The sequence below is a fragment of the Pundamilia nyererei genome, unplaced genomic scaffold (genome assembly GCF_000239375.1).
Source record: "Pundamilia nyererei isolate P.nyererei 1_Seehausen unplaced genomic scaffold, PunNye1.0 scaffold00021, whole genome shotgun sequence".
Taxonomy (NCBI): Eukaryota; Metazoa; Chordata; class Actinopteri; order Cichliformes; family Cichlidae; genus Pundamilia; species Pundamilia nyererei.
In genome coordinates, this window is record NW_005187422.1 from 612,459 (window position 1) to 629,777 (window position 17,319).

Below are 17,319 nucleotides of genomic sequence, written 5' to 3' on the forward strand. Positions count from 1 at the left end.
GAGAGGAGAGGAGAGGAGAGGAGAGGAGAGGAGAGGAGAGGAGAGGAGAGGAGAGGATCTCTCTCCTACTTCTCTATCCCAGCCTTCACCAGTGCATCTTCCATTTCACTTTGGAGCCCGGAGAACGAGCCGTGCTAACCAAAGAATTCGGCCCAATGACACAACATTAACCCATTTGTACACACAAAGTGCAAAAGCAACAGGCTCACCAGCTGACCTAATGGTTGTTGTGGCAGGGCTTTATTCCCTGGGACCGTTTTGTAACCAAGTGGGCACCATGTGAATACCATCTGTGTACCACTTATTTAAAGCTGGCAGAGGTCCCGTGGCAGCCAATCTGGCAATGAGAAAAAGGAAATAAATTGCATCATTTACTTAACATGCATTTACTGTTGTACCTGTTAAAAGCCCATGACTAAATTTTTTTTTTTTTTCTGGTGCCACCTTTTTCTTTCAGCCAAAACTGTGTTTTATGCGTGACAAACCGAGCAACTGTCAGCGGGCTGATAAAGGAGGTTTTTCAAGATGTTAACCACATGAAATCACATTTGCCACCAAGTATATTAAGAGCCCTAAATCCATTTACACCAAAGAAATCTCCAAGTGCATTATGCACTTCACAGAACCCATAAACAGACAATAAGCATATTGTAATTATAATGCCAACTCTTTAATTACGTGTGTCATTTGGGAATGGTCGAGCTTACTAATTGTCAGAGTGATGTGAAAGGACTGGGGGAGGCTAGAAGGAGATCAAGCCTCAGGCCCCAATGAGAACCATATTCCCCACTCTCCAAGCGTGTTAGAAGGCAGAAAATTCAATTGGCATGGTTCCAAAGAAGAACAGTCCAAACAGCCTTAATCAGCAGGGACAAACTCCATGCAAATCATTTACATTAGCACGAGTGGAGAAAGCAGAAAAATATCTGTGGTTTCACTCTCACAACATGAAAGCAAGGAAACTCCTTTGCCTCCTGTAACTTCAGTAACAGGGCTCTTTATATCAGAAACATGCCTTTAGCTGACACCATCTAAAGAAGCAAAAAAACAAACAAAAGGAGGATAAAATACAAGGCGCCTACGTTTACTCCTTATGTGGAGGTGTCCTCAACACAACATCATTAGCATATTAACCTGTTAGCAGTCGGACGTACCGCCCACGGTACATTGGATGGTTTAGGGGACTAATTGTAAATTTGTAGGACTGCTAAGGGGTTAAAACGTTTACCGGTGAAGCAACAACAACAACAACAACTCTGTGGCTGTAAGTGAATTAGCACTGCATATGTTTTCTTATTTCCCAATACTGATAACGAAAATGTTTAGTAAATAATACAACGCCTGTTAATCGTTCTCTCAATAGTAGCACGTAGCCACCATCTGATAAAAATCATCCATCTGTCATCTGATCAAAAACAACTTGCTAACTGCAAAAATGTTCAGGTGGATTCTGGTGGTGCATTCTACATTATTGTTTTGAAAGACTTCTGACATCAATCACAGGGCAAACCGAATGGAAGTGTCATCACAAACCAAAACATCCTGTACTGAATAATTTGAGGTGAATACTCATTTACCCTTGTGGTTTTATTTGTGTGTTTAAAAAATCAAATAGAAATATATTTATTTCTGGCAGCTCTAAGCTAAAGTTTCTCATCATTTGTCAGCTGACACATTCAACGACACATGCTGATATCTATTCAGTATGAATAAACATTTTAGATGATGCTGGAGGAGTGCTTTGAAACTCATTTTACGGGTGTTTTCACTCTTTTTACTGTAGGCTGTCACAGGAAAATAGTGCATCTATTGCAATTAAATGCTCAAATCTGTGCATATCACCAATTAGAGAAGGAAATATCGTATTTAAAAAGCAGTGGAGAACAAATTAAACAACGTTTTATCTGTTATCTTTAGAGATTCAGGGTTTGGACATGATCAGAGCCACTTCTGATGTTCACTCCATTTCTTCAGGGGTTTTGCTTGTGTTTTAGGGACTGGAAAGTTTACAGTAAAAATGAAAAATAAAAATAAATAGGTCCATTCTGTCAGCAATAATAGTTTGTTTAGACAAGAACTTCTGTTCTGATGTCAGGAATACAGTGGACCAGAGTCCAGACAAGAAGTCAATTGCCGTGAACAGCCTGTGATACTAACATACGCTGCATATGGCAGTGAATGCGGTGAACAGAGATCACGGAGTGAAATATTCATTCTCTAAGTACAGAGCACCCTGAAAACACTTTGTGAGATGACATCTTCAGATGAATCATCAGCCAAGAAAATGTCAGTTAGACTATGAGAAACTGTCTCCACCATTGTTTACATATTGACTGGCATTATGTGGTTGACCCTGATGAGAACAACTCACAGTCTCCAATGGCATGATCTCACTTGGTGGAAAAAAAGCTGTCACTATGATGGTCACTGGTAGGAGGGTGTGGCGTTGCAATCAATGAAGGTGGAGGGATTTGAAGGCAAAAACAAAACAAATCTATTATTGCTTCTAGAGCATGAAATCATGCATTAGCTAATCCTGTACTGAAACAGTCAATCCTGCATCAGTGATTCTAAAATTTATTGCTCAAATTGTTCTCACCTCTGCTTTTTCCATTGCTCTGTCTATGTGAGGTTGAACTAAACACTTCACTGTGCCCTGGAAGGTCTTTTAAACAGGATCACTATTGATAAAAGAGATCAGAGTGACTGAGTGAAAGAGAAAGCGTAGATGTAGGATTCAGAATTTTCATCTACTATCCATCTCATATTCTAATGCAGCCATTATGCTCTAAAAAGAGACTGCTCATCTATTCATTTTATAGGGCATTTGCAAAAAAGATGACACTGCAAGAGGGTTTGTCAGAGTGATTAAAATTCTTTGAATTAGCCCTTCAATCTCGGCATACAATTGCATATAAAGTACACAGAAATGCACTCAAAAGCCTGGCCCGGCTCCTCTCTGTAGCAGGATATGAAAAGATTGATTTACTCATTTCTCACTATGAGTTGTTTTCAGTGTGAGAAATTGATCGGTCAACACATTAAAACCTTGTACATCATGCACCCCTTATGCACAACATGAAAAGGCTTTCAGAAAAATATCCAATAACTCAAAACAGCTAATTGCTTAAGTTACATTTATAGCATTTACAACAGGTGCAGAAATTTTTAGACAAAAGGCTGTAAACTATAAAATGTAAATTGTACCAGCCGTGAGCTAGAGGGAAAGCAACCATGGAGCATGACACTGAATGTACTTTGATGTCTTTTGCCAGTATCGCTCTTATTAGTCTTACATTTCACAATGTCTGGACTTTTAGTCAGTTTTCACACACTGCAGAAAAGCACGACTTGTGTGAGACCCTGGACCCAAAAGAATATCTAGAATTCCTTTATAATATTTTCTAGAGTACATGTAGATGATTTTCACCTACTTTTCTAATTTCGATTTGACGAGTGTTTCAAAAAGTATGAAATGAAATGATCAAGAGTACAGATACGGATGCAAAACAGAATCACTGCTACAGTCAGCTTAAGCTCACATCCATCCATAGCCTTTTGAGTAATCACGCTAAAAATAGAAAAACAAATAAATAGAGAAACAAAACCAATCACAAGCCCACCTTGTGTAGGTGGTTTTAGTAGCACAACAGATGTGAATTATGGTTACAATTCCCCCTTCTATTCCTGTTGAAAAAAAAGTTGCCAGAAAGTGTTTTTGCAGAACAGGAAGTTGAAAGGACATCAATTCAAGTTAAAAACTCTGTGTGAAATTCTCAGCATATGACTTCTTGAGTTATGACGAGGCATTAGTTTCGAGAGGCCTCGACTTTTGATTTCTGAATTCCAAAATTCAGTCATTTACAGCCTCGAGTCCAAAGTTAAGGAAATTATCCAAATACGTTCAGTGATTCTATCAAAAGTATTAAAGGTATATACAGTGAAATGAATAATACATACGTGTGTGTGTGTTTTGTTTTTGTTTGTTTGTCTGGTAGGAAACCTGGCATGGGAAAAGAATTTGGTTGCTTTTTTATGCACACTGTTTCAATGTGTTGTAAGCTTGACCGGTACATAAGTCACTATAAACACAAAGTCAGCCTTTGGCGTTCCCAGCGTCACTTTTTGCAGAAACTGCGACCTGAAAGTGACGTGCTGTTCACATCACTCCTTAAGTACACAATTAGACTTTTTCTCATGCTTTTAACTCTACTACCTGGAACAAAATAAGCAACAAATAGGTTTCAGTTCTAGTTTAGTTTCTCTCTGTGACTCACCCACTCATTCTCTTGTTCTGTCTCCATCTTTTTTTAGACCAGCTGCATTACCCAAGTCCCCATTCACATCAACTGCAATTGCACATTTATGAGAGATATTTAAGAGCTTATGTAAATCTTGTAAAGAAGCTGATCGCTAAGGTCTGCCTTTTTTTTTACAACTACTTTTTGCTGCTGTCTTTTTCTTGCCACCGTAAACACTCATTTTGTTCACAGGTCACGTTTTACAAATGAGCTATGTGCCTGTTGTTCTAGCGTGCTGTTATGTCACCTGAGCACAATGTGCACGTGCACGCTTACTGTCAAGAGAGAAAGCCGACTGGTCTTAGGAAACAGAGAAATACTGCCGTTGAAATGCTGCTACAGCACCTTCTACACGATTCAGACAGCACTGAAGATACAATAAAAGTACATTATTTAAACTACAATACTATATTTTGTTTAATTTTATTAAGAGAGCTCTGTTCCATAAATTATATACCTGAACAAACTGGAAATAAAACAAGCATATGAATAGATCAACAGCTAATTTCATGACACCAATTTCATGAAACGCTATTAGTGTCACCCCCACATACTAAACAAATCAACGAAATGTTTAGACTTACATGATGATATAACAGTGCTGTAGCATTCGTCTCAGGATTAACAACTCTGATAGTAACTGTGCAGCATTGACACTGCAGGGTGACAAAGCACTGCATTCAGATTTCAGGGTACAGATTTGACCAAGTTCACCTCCGTTCCATTTTACTGTGCCACTTGCCGTGTGTAACGCTATTACAGGTTGTTAGTGCACTGCTTTGTTTGCTGCCGTTTGATTACTTTTTGCAGGATAACCGACAGCCACTGCGGTTGCCGCCTCCCATCGAAAAGGGACTTTACACACGTTTGCAACCTCTGATGCTGAGCCGCTCTGTGAAAGCCACAAATGTATCATACCTGACAAGGATCTCTGTGGATCTCAACTTTACACCTGATAAACACAAACCCGGAAATATTATAGAGACTGGGAGTCTAGAACAAGTCAAATATGAGACTAAAATTATTTCAAAACAACTGTGGCTGTAGGAGTGTCAACGTCTGGTTTTTTGTTTCCCGCCGCAATTCAGCAACTTTGTGTAAATTGCAAACTTGCATTTTGAAGAAACGCCAAACTCAAGACATGTTTCGCCAATTGGTTACAATGAAATTAATAATAATTGCTTTGTGGACGTGGCTGGGACTTGAGTTCATTGTGGCTTTTTGGTATTTAAAATATTATTGAAAAAAAACCCTCAATGAAACAACAGCTGAAAATAACGTAAATCTTTTTTCTGGTTTAAAAAAAACATTAAAAAAAACGAGTAACTACTTGAAACTGGCAAATACTGTCGCACACAATGGAAATATTAAATAGGAAATTATACACTGTTTTCCCACAATCTCCTTTTAAATTTTTCATTATTATCTTGCTATTCATATGTTAGTCATTTAAATGTAAATTATTTTATTACAATTAACGTTATTTTAAAAACACTGGGTGTAGACTTCATTCAATTTGTCTAAATTCATTTGTGACAGTATCATCTGAAGACACTATACTGTGGTAAAATGTAACTTTGTGTAACTTTGCTTTGTTTACAAAAAAAAAAAGGAATGATGCATAAAAAAATATCATCCAGTACTACCAAAGTTAGCGATATCAACAAAACTACTTTAATCACAAAAACAACAGTGTTTATCTAGTCAGCACATGCAGCAAATGGCTATCCACATTATCTGCTTCAACACATAATTCCAGCCCTGGCTAATCTATTGACCAAAATGATTAAAGAAATAACTCCTGTGAAAATAACCATCTCCAACTGAGTGGTTTGGGAATGGAGCCCCACCCTGTTTACAACACTGAGAACAAAAACAAACTCCCTCCAAGGAGGCCAGGCAAATGCAAGTCACACACTCCAACCAATACAGGCAAACAACAACAACATCTGAGGATCTACTGGGAGAGCGGGCTACCAAACAACAGCAGCCTGCACACAAACAAGGTGAGAGTTTCGAACTGTCAGAGGGAGTGAACTGGAGACTGAAAGAAAGTCTGTGTGTTTGAGAGAGAGAGAAAGCGAGACTCGGTGTGAAAGTGGAATTGAGTAGCAAAAGAAAAGTCAAATACCACCCGCGCCGCCCCAGTCTCAGGTCAACTGAATCATCAGGAGTCAGGGAAGATACCGTCACCGCTTTCCATGAATAGCTCACAAAACCACATCAGAATGACTTCACCGAAGCAAAAACAATAGTTTGAGAACACTCTTCCTCAATATCCAGGGGACTCTGAATGAAGAAGTAATGAATCTCAGTTAACAAGGCCATTATCAGTGAGAGAGCTACATCATCCCGATGGACTACGGATCCATAAGGCCCTTACGTCCACTGGCCTTTTATTGTCGCTATTATCTCCTAAGGTATGCCATTAACAATTGTACAAAAAAAGATGAAAGTATCGTGTGTTTGATCTCACACTGTACATCATCATAGTAAACAATGAGGCTGTATAAGGGACACAGGCCCAATTAGCCATCTCTGCTCTCAGCTGTCAAGTGTTTAAACAGCTTGCTAGGATGATAATAGTAACCTGCATACTTTCATCTGTGCTCCAGACTCATCAGCATGGTAGCACCTTTGCTTAAGCGCTGCACTGCATCTTGGGTAATTACTGCTTCCCAATTACCTCCCAGCTGGTAAATATATATCAAATAAACAAGCAACAACCCGTCAATTAGGAGCGCCGTTTCATAATGGGGGTACAAAATGATGTTTTATGCAGAAACAGAGGAAAGCAGAGAGAAAGGGGTAGCATTCAACATCAAAGTGAACTTGTATCTGTTAACTGCACTTACAGTACATCTGAGCATAGCAGTTTGTGAAATAATTAAATCACACGTGTTTACAACTAGTATGAGACTCTAATTAGAGGTATTTTTAATTACAAACAGGGTGAAAAAATACAGCTTGTGATGGTGCTGTTGACTGAGAATGGACTTAAAAATGAAATGTGGCCTTTTCTTCACAGATGAGTGAAGTGGGACAGTAACATTGTCGAATTCAAAGGCAAGGAGAACAGCTGCAGCAACAGTCTGTCAACAAAATTTGCATTGCTGCTCTTTCCTCATCTCCATTACTCTCTCCTGTCTCTCCTCAAGCCCACGGAGCTGCCGGCTCAGATCTGAGTACTCTGATGGCTTATCACATAGCGAGCAGCAGGCTAAGCCGGAGTGATGCGCCCAAAAGACATGATCAAAGCACACCAACTTTCCACCCAGCAATGATGATGGAAGAGCAGGCTCTGCCATGTTATGTTTCTTATTACGCTTGGACTGGCAAGTGAAAACACAGCAAAGAAGTCAAAGATGAGGCCCTAAAAAAATTTCTCCTGCAACCTCATTTTATATTTTTATTATTTTATTTTTTCATATCCCTACTATACTTACAGAGGCTTAAATAGTAGTCTGTGACATTTTCCTATCAATAAATGTCAGTTTTGCTACTCTTATTCCCACAAACCATAGTATTGATCTAATCTACAAGCAAGCCCTGAAAGCTTTTATTTTGAAGTGCTAGAGATCCAGCTTTGGATAGGTTTTAAGATTTACACAGTGCGATTCAAGTAAAGTCTCCTTTTCTTCTGCATGAACAGAGAAATCTGTGCCATAGCATGAAAAGCCACCAAAGATAAAAAGTGAAAATTACAGCGTGGCAACACAAGAATCAAACTCTTCACGAACAGACAAACTACATCGCAGATCTAACCACATGGCTCAACTAGAAAACGGATTCTAGTGAAGTCAGCTTAAAGATACTAAACCACACAAGTTGCCACTGACATATTGAAAACATTTTTTTTTTGCCTTAATTTATTACAATTTTTGGATTATGATTTTTCACATTGTATTGAGTCACGTCTACGTTAGATAAATATCACAATTCCTACACCAGTGAAACAGGCTGACTTTTTAACACCCTGCATCATATGAGCTCTGGAATTACAACACAGCTGACCCTTTTATCTCAACAGTAACCATTAGGGATGCACCCAATCACCTTTTTTTCCATTATACCATGTCCTAATTTAACACCGTTGGTGGTTAGGTGTAAATAAGATGCATTCCTCACTGTGAGAAACAGAGTGGGACTGTCTAAGACAACATTGGTCTTGACTCAGACACTGCTTTCCAAACCTGGTAAAATAAAAAGTAACAAATAAATACATCAATTTTACCGACTTTAAAGAGAAAAAAAACAAATACAAAGTTTAGAAATCGTATTCATCTTAATCATCGAATTCATTTGCACTAGTTTAATCTCACTTCAGTGTAGGCAGCTGTTATTTACGGTCATGTATAGTAGTGTAGTTTCACCTTTCCTCCACTCAGTCTGAGTGCACTTTATTTTACTGTTCCTCACACACACACACACACACACACACACACACACACACACACACGTTTACGTGGAGTGGAGAGAGGATACGAATGAAGTGAAAAATATTAAAAGAGCTGGCAACAACACTTAATGTTACCACAAGTGCAGTAAACACAAAACATAAAAACACTGAGAGAGACCAAGAGAAAGAAAGCATCACTGCAGTTTTTCAGTTGACCACAGTTTGCAGGTTATCTTCAAATTTTGGCAAACATAGCCATGAAATCTATTGACATAACTAGCGTGAAAACCCCCCAAACTGCTGAGATTTTCCTGTTAGCTTCTTCGATGCTACTTTAGCTCTCTGCTTGCACCTGATTCACTGCTGCTGATATATGGCATAGTAACTTAGATCATATTGCTGTCATTGATGGTTGAGTCAGGTTTTGACGTCAGGATTTTCCTGATATTCTATCCAAACATTAAATTAGTTCATCTGTGATTACGGTTTTATCTTTTTTCTGCAGTGACAAGCAAAGCAACAAACGTTAGTGTCTACATCACTTCACACTGTAAGGAAAAAATACTTATCTGCGAGACAAATCACACACAGAGAGAGGCTTCAAACATAAGTCAGTGTCTACATAAACTATGGAAGTTTTAACAGAGTTGAGAACCACTTACAGTTCTGATGTCACAAACTGTCACAAGTGGCTTTAGATTATTCTCAGAGCTGGCTTCACTTCCTGTCCATGTTGTCCTGGAATGACAAACAGAACAGCACGTTATTATCTAGGGGGTCAGTAAACAACCTATATACACTCAAAACACACACATATGTGGTACATCTTTAGGTAGTGTAAAAAACAAATACGCTATTATGTTGTTACTACACTGGCAAATATTAATAATAAACATATTTCTATCATAATGTTACACTGATGTTCAGGTCACAGCTACTGAGTAATGTGTGAGTGAATCTGTGAGCAAAACAAACCGGGATGTTGCAGAAATACGGTTCATTGACACAAAAAAAAGCCTGATTAAATTCAGCCGAAAATGTGAGTTAATCTGTGTGAATGATTATCAATACATTTTGGAGAAAAATCCCTAAAAAATGATATTATCAGCCCAACCGTGCAACATCATAAACACACACACAGACTGGACAGCTGATAGAAACAGGTGCTGAGGTTCAGCCTGGCAGCTGAGCACAGCTTGCAGCATATGCCTGAGCCCCTCATGTCTGGACCAAAATGTTTGTAGCTTACCTGCATCCTTCCCCAAACCTTCTGTGGTGTTGTATTACAGAGGAAATTCTGATTTTTAAGCTACTGCATTGTAGCTCGAGAGAAAAACATGGACTCGTAGGAATAAGAGCACAATTATCATATTAAACTGTTTGGATATTCGTATAAGTCTACCAGCAACAATTCATAACACTGTCTATTCACTTATTTATAACTAGCTAAATTTGGAATATTTTGATTATTTATTAAAAATATATAGATGTGGATGGGTTCCGCTGCACTCCTAAAAACACCAGTGTCCCTTCTCTTAAATTGTTTGTTCCTGTTTGCTTTCTCTTATGTGATTAAAATAAATACATTTTATTTTGAAATCCAATGTAAAAACACCATAGAGGATAAAGTAAATATTCTTATATATTTAAACAGCTCAAGCATAATTTGTTTCCCAGCAATAAACAGGCTGTGCTCCAATGTTGCACTGTATTCCTAAAACACAACACCAGTAGTAAATTCATTTTGTAACTCAAGTTAATTGATTGTAATTGCATGCTCTCTCTCCTCCCATGCAGGCGGATGACATTTTTTTGTCAGCATCCCTGCCTTTATTAAGGACAGATGACAGTAGAAGACAGTAATTAATGGCTGCCCAAGTTAATAGCCATCCTGAGCGTTTTGGCAGTCTCCATAGAGACCGAGGAGCTGCGCAGAGCTCACCTGAAGCTGTCCACTCTCTGACCAATCGCCTTTGCTGTCACAGAGAACAGTCTGCCAGGGGCCGCGCCACAGGGGCCGGGACACACTAACCTTTACCCTGGAAATATTGTTCTGCTTTCCTTTGTTATCCATTCATGTAACACGGCATTAATGAGCATGCTACACTCATATTCATATTGCCGGTACTCTTCTCCCCCTTTTGTGTCGTGTGAATCAAACATGCAAAAATCACACGACAAATTCATTTACCAGAAAATTCCCTTTTATTCATCTGTCACTTGTCTTGGTTTGTGGAAGAAAAAAAAAAGGTTTCGAGCAACTGGTTTTGAGGGCGTCTTGTAATCTGCAATCAAATGAGGGGTGAAGCAGGCAAATAAATCTGAAGGAAACAATATAGTGAAAGCAGAACCTTATTCCCACACTGGACCCGAAAATAACTCTCCTTATCATTCAGCTGCGAGCTCGGGTGCACAGTCAGTTTACAGCCCCTCTGTACCCAGCACAGGGTATTTCAATGTGTGTTCACAAATACTGAGCCGTCAGATGAAAGAGAGGGCCGCTCCACTCAGGGATGGGAGTCCTCGCACTGAATGCATGAGTGACTGATTACTTTCTTACCAGTTGAACCTCAGCTCTCTACAAAGAAGAGCCTTACCCAAGCCTGAAGAGGCCAAACTAGTAACAAGGGCTTTCTAAATTATACAAAATCACAGATTGGTGTGTTAAGCATCTTGCGTCATTACAATGCATACAGCTGCTCTTCCTCAAATTTCAAGCTATTTTTTTAAAATCCCCCTCGCCAACTCAATTTATTCAGTTTCAGTACGGAGCAGGAAAGTACAGTCTTTCTCATTTGTAGACGGAGGCGTGGGGGACACACTTAGGTCGTTCCCATCAGAAACAGCAGAAGGTTGAACGTCTGTATGTAATAGCCGTGTCAAACAGCAGGCCCTAGAAAAGTTGCAAAGAAAGTTCATCCTGAGTTTTTCCTTTTTTCTTCTTTTTTTTGGGAAACCTGGGTCAGCATTTGCGAAGGTCCATTTCTGCATAAGTGAGCACACAAACCCCAGTGCCTGTTCAAATAGTCTGCAGCTCTCTCTCAGGCAGCTCATGACAACAGCCCAGCAGCAGCACTGTTTGATCTCCAATGTTTTCCTTAATCTGGGTTGTCAAGGTTCGCTTGTTGGAGGCTGTTTACTTTACTTCTCCTACAAAAAAGTGTTTTTTTCCCCTCAGACAATGACTAATCCAAAGACCAAGAAGGAGGGAGCACTGCCAGCAATAGTTGTTAAAGCTGCAGTTTCCCTTTTGTAAAATTTCAGATTTTAGTTGTCAGCTGCAATCTTAATGTATGAAACATTAGGGCAAGACTTTATTTATTTATATTTATTTACTTTAGTTATTAAAAAAAAACTATAATAATTTTTGGCACTATTTTAATTCTGCCTAATATTAAAAATTAATACAGACTGAGTGTATCAGATAATTTGTTTATTAGTTATCCACTGTATTTGTAAATAGTGCTTATTTGCCTGTAAGACCCCTTTTAAAAATACACGTTAAAATAATTTTAAGAAAATGTTTTAACGTGTTTGCAATAGGTGAGCTTAAATGCTACTGTGCTGTACAACATTCCTTTGCACAAATGATAATGTTACTGTCTATTAGTTTAAAAAAAAGTTTAACTACACTATTGCAACAACTTGATCTGCAAATATTAAATTAACAAACAAAACAATCTCCATTTTCCGTACAGTGATCGCAGCTCCAGCCAATTTACATTTATGAAAATGTTCAACTGTAACCCACAGCACATCTTATTCAACACAACCATTGTCTCACATCCTGTGCAAACCACTATAAAAGTTGAAATATATAACGTTTAACACTTTCAAAGCGCTATTTTACGTTACCACAGCCATAATTAGGAATTAACTCCGTAATTCCTTTGTGTTAATGAAACGTTACGAAATGAATATCCGCTTTTACTTGTGTTGGGTACACAGCCTTACCGCTGAGCAGGGAAGCCACACCGAAAGAACACGCTTGAATAACGCAACTGATGGACAGCTAAATAAAAGTAATGATAACTTTCAAAGTTGAGGGCTTGCTACACTTCTGACTTCCTCCGGTCTTTCTGAGTTTGGAGCACAGCTAACACGTGGGGAAAAAGCTCCATCCCTGGTTTCACTCCAAAAAAATCACGGCACTCAAAACTTCCCCTTCACCGTGTAAAGTTTAACAAAAAAAACAACTTTTACAGCGCATCCTTAATATGTAGCGTAGTAATTACGGTCTGTTAGCGGCCATTGCTAAGCAGCACGTTATAAACATGTAGCATTCATTTTGAAAATACTTTTTGGACGAGAGGTGCATTTCCCCCCGGGGTCTCACGAGTAGCCTCAACTAAGTTAGAAACCCAACTTTTCCCAAAAAAGAAAAAGAACAAAAAAGCAGAGGGTAAATATAGAGTCGTAAAGATATTCTTGTAAAAGCCGCTCGGCACAGCTGCATTAAAACGGCGCTACCTATCGCCCTACGTTATAATAATACAGGTGTATATTTATTTCGCTATTTGTAACAATTCGGCAAACAGCAAGACAAAACCGAGACAAACTCGGTGCGAGTATCCGAGTGCAGCTGCAGCAGCCGCAGCAGGTATCTAGACACGAAACAGCAAAGCTAACGTTAACATTAGAATAGTAGTGAAACTTACCAGAACGGAAAAAAACGCTTTACAGCAGCTAACAGGGCGCACGCGGAGGGTACCGATTCGCTAGTATGAGATAACGAAGCCGTGCACGCGAGCTTGTGTACCGAGAATGCGTGCAACAACAAATCACACAGTAAACAGTGAATATTACTCCGCCCGGGAGGTGGAGGGGGGGGAACTAACTAAGTAACTTAAAAGATAATCTTACCGAGGGCGTCGAAATAAAGCGAAATGTGGAGTTTCACACTCGCTGCCTGCCAGTCTTTCTCGCAGGAAAAGGCACGAGCTCCTTGCTTAATGTTCTTATTAGATTTTAACACGCTGTGAAAAGAAGGAGGAAAAAAAAGGAAGAATCGCTGATTTGGATGTTGTTGTTTTGATCTTCCAAATCCGTGACGTCATATCCACCTGAGGTAAACAACGTTCATTGCATTGCAGATCCTAACATCATAGTCACAAGTACATTTCAGTAGCACTTAGTAGCACTTAGTAGGTCCTTTCTATGGGGAAATGTAATGATATGCATTAGTTTTAGCTGAAAATGTGACAGGAGAGAGGGGGCTGTCAGAAAAGCTAAAATCTCTAAGCTCACTAATTATAACCGAGGCTGAATGAACTTCTATTATTTCAGAAAAACTCTCCTGTCTTTTTTAAAAAATTATTATTTTACTATTATTTTTTTCTGATCTATGGTTCATCATAACTCTTCCAAAGCCTCACTTAATAAAAAAGAGATAAATGCTTTGACATACTCATCATATATGTTTTAATCTCCAGCTTTGAGGAATTTTAAGCATTGATGGTGGTGGTGGGCAGTACAGACAGTATAGATAATCAAAGTCCAGGTTCTTTTCAGTATGGGCTGCATATCATTTTCTAACATGTAAGCCAGCTCCTCTGGATGTTTTAAAGGGAATGTCAGCACACCTACATTTCAACAAAGTTGTTTCACTGTTTGGAGTAACTGTTCTGGTTTAAAAGTTTTGCTCACTCTTACACAAAAGCAATTATACAAATGCAACCACAACTCAAATGCCCTGGAGAAGAGACTGGGAAGGTTTAAGTGTCCAGTTAACGCTGAGTGTAAGGCAGCATTAATGTGCCCTCAGAAAATACTCTGAATTTCTTTGATTCATTCCTCTTTTTTGGCCTTGATCAATATTGGAGAAGCACAGCTCACTTCACTGTAAAGGACATTGCATTTATCATGGCTGCATCAGAGCTGAGCGCTGCTGATGGACCTCTGATGAGAGACTGTTTCTTAGTAGAGAGCGCCACCCTCTGGTAGCACACTGTCATGAGACGAATTACTCTAATATTTCCACTGAACAAACACTCGAATTTGAGGTTATTGATATTTGACTTCATATAATCAATCCCCCTAACAAAACATGCACAATTTCATATCCACAAGCTTCTCTGATATTCATAATCCATTAATATATGCTTTTTTGTTTTGTTATTTAAGTCTTGGCATAAACTTTGTAAGTTTGAAGCATCCCATTGCACTGGTATTTAAAATAATATAGCATTTAAACCTTTAATATACCATTACTAATGATGATAAAGATTTTTATATATGTTTTTTGCCTGGTAAGTTTTCCTGCGATTCACCAACTGGAGTCTGGTGTCTGTCACTGAGCGTAATACATATACTGCTCACTGACTTGGCACCAAACACTGATTATTCCACACAAATAAAAACACTGTGCCATGATCCTAATAATATTCCTGTGTTGCCTGCAGGAGGCTGCTGTCTACAGTTCTGCACCTAAATGTCACATTTCTTATTTCTTATGTTACTGAGAGACTGTCAGGCGATCTTCTGCCCTGCTGCAGTTACCTCTGACACCATCAGCAGTGCACCAAAAGTCACAGTGAGCTGACATTGTCCCTGTTACTTCATAGTGACAGTAACAAACAGGAAAATACAGCATTACCAACTACTTCCTGTTGTCTCTTGAAATGCTTCACATAAACTAGGTCTGTAAAGGCTTTAAACATTAAAAAAGAAAAACAAACAGGTTTCATTTTTAAAATAAAAGAGTTAAAGAGAGTAAAATAAGATCCCAATTTTGTTTGTGTTTTGTGTTTAGTTTTTATTAAATAAACTGTATCAGTAAAGTGTACAAGTGCAAGTTATAGAAAAAAGATGATGTTCTAAAAATGCTTTGTTTACAGTGTATGTATTATAGCATGTAGCTCGTGGGTGTTGTATAAATTTACAGCCCTTCAAGGCCAGAGCACAAGACAGCTGTCCTTTGAGCAGTTTATTTCAATTCATTTTAATTCAGTTTCATTGGTATAGAACCAAATCACGGAGGCAGAGACACTACAATGATAGAGAGAAAACCCCAACAATCAGATGACCCCCTATGAACAAGCAACTGGAAGAATCTCTTTTAAACAGGAAAAAAACAACAGCAGAACTAGGCTCAGGGAAGGGCAACCATCTGCCATGACGGTTGGGGATGAGGGGAAGAAAGCAGGACTAACTACATGATTTATCAAAAGCCTAATCTTAAAAGCAGGGAGGGTGTCTCCTGAATCCAAACTAGCAGGATTTATGTGTTTAACTATAATGTCGGGACCTTCCTCTAAAACCAAAGTGTTCACAACTGAAGAAATAAAAACAATTAAATGCAGGCAAATGGCCAAAACCAAAGATAAGATTTCACACAAGCGAGCATACGTCTCTGTGGTGCGCTACCTGTTGTAGCCTATAAGCATTCACAGACAGATCAGTCACTGTGGGCCCTAAAATGAAGAGCCTCCTGTGAGCCTACACTGCATTTCAGTTCAAATACTAAACTGTCAGACTCAAACTTTGACACCCAAAACACGCACATCTGGCTTTTGAATGTGTCTGCACTCTCGTTGTGATGCAACTACATGATCACCACAAAATTCCTATAGGAGTTGCACTTTACTCTGAGTTGTATTTTCTGCAGCTTTTCATTTGATTAACATAAGGTTGTAAACATGATTGTCTGGTGTAATTAAAGATAAAAATCCAAATGTCTATAAAGTCTTATGGCGTTAATCTAACACACAATCCCAGCTTTCTATTCCTTCATGGGCTTGATCTGCATGTCAATACTGGATCTATGAGCTCAGCAGAGCCCAGCAGCCATGTGCCTGTGTCGGAATTTATTATCCTGTTTTGTTGGTGTCATGCTGGCGATGTGTCGTGCGGATTAAGGCCCCGACTTGATGGAGTGTAGTTACAAATTAATTGAGGATCACTATCAGTTACGTAACAGCCTCTCTACACATACGCGTGCACACAACAAAGTAATTAGCTTTCTGTTAATTAGGTAATTAAGCAAATGAATAGGAGCTCCTCTTGATTTCAAACGGGAGGGGCAGATGGCTTTCATACGGTGTTTTTCCCCTTGCTGCCGTGGGCTGTAGCACTGAAAGTGTGATGAAAGGAAGAGGACTTGAGGAGGAAGTGTACAGATAATGACCTATAAAGAACTGTTAAATGAATAAAAGGAAGAAGAAGAAGCAGGGGTTAGGTTACCAAAGACTGCCTCTGAAAATATGAATGGCAAGACTGCACAGGCCTTATATGTTTTCAAATTTTGTGAGCCAGAAAGTTAGTAAGATAATGCTCTGTTAAAATGGCATATATATACACACACATGACATTACTATATACAGGATGGACCATTTATATGGATACACCATAATAACATGGGAATGGTTGGTGATATTAAAGTCCTGTTTGTGGCACATTAGTATATGTGAGGGGGCAAACTCCTCAAGATGGGTGGTGACCATGGTGGCCATTTAGAAGTCGGCCATCTTGGATACAACTTTTGTTTCTTCAATAGGAAGAGGGTCATGTGACACATCATTCAGTGTTGGATTTGCCAAAATGTGGACGCAAGAAAACTGTCACTAATGAAGAAACATCAGTGGCTGTCCTAGCTTCATTCAGCAAGAGCCCACAGCGTAG

The 17,319-nt window shown here is 39.0% G+C and overlaps 1 protein-coding gene across 7 annotated transcripts in view; it reads right to left on the reverse strand.

Moving 5' to 3' along the window:
- The window catches only part of foxp1b (forkhead box P1b), a 145,160-nt gene extending 131,420 nt beyond the window's left edge, over positions 1 to 13,740 (reverse strand). For 5 of the 7 annotated variants that reach the window (XM_005726610.2, XM_013909215.1, XM_005726611.2 and 2 more), the window contains exons 1-2: positions 13,359 to 13,502; positions 9,363 to 9,438 (exon numbers count right to left, since the gene is read on the reverse strand). The gene's annotated coding sequence lies outside the window, so the exon portion shown is untranslated. Of the gene's footprint in view, positions 1 to 9,362; positions 9,439 to 12,654; positions 12,780 to 13,358; positions 13,503 to 13,563 lie in introns of those variants that run through there. The other 2 variants (XM_013909211.1, XM_013909212.1) reach the window with 2 other exon arrangements.
- Between the last annotated feature and the right edge of the window lie 3,579 nt (positions 13,741 to 17,319).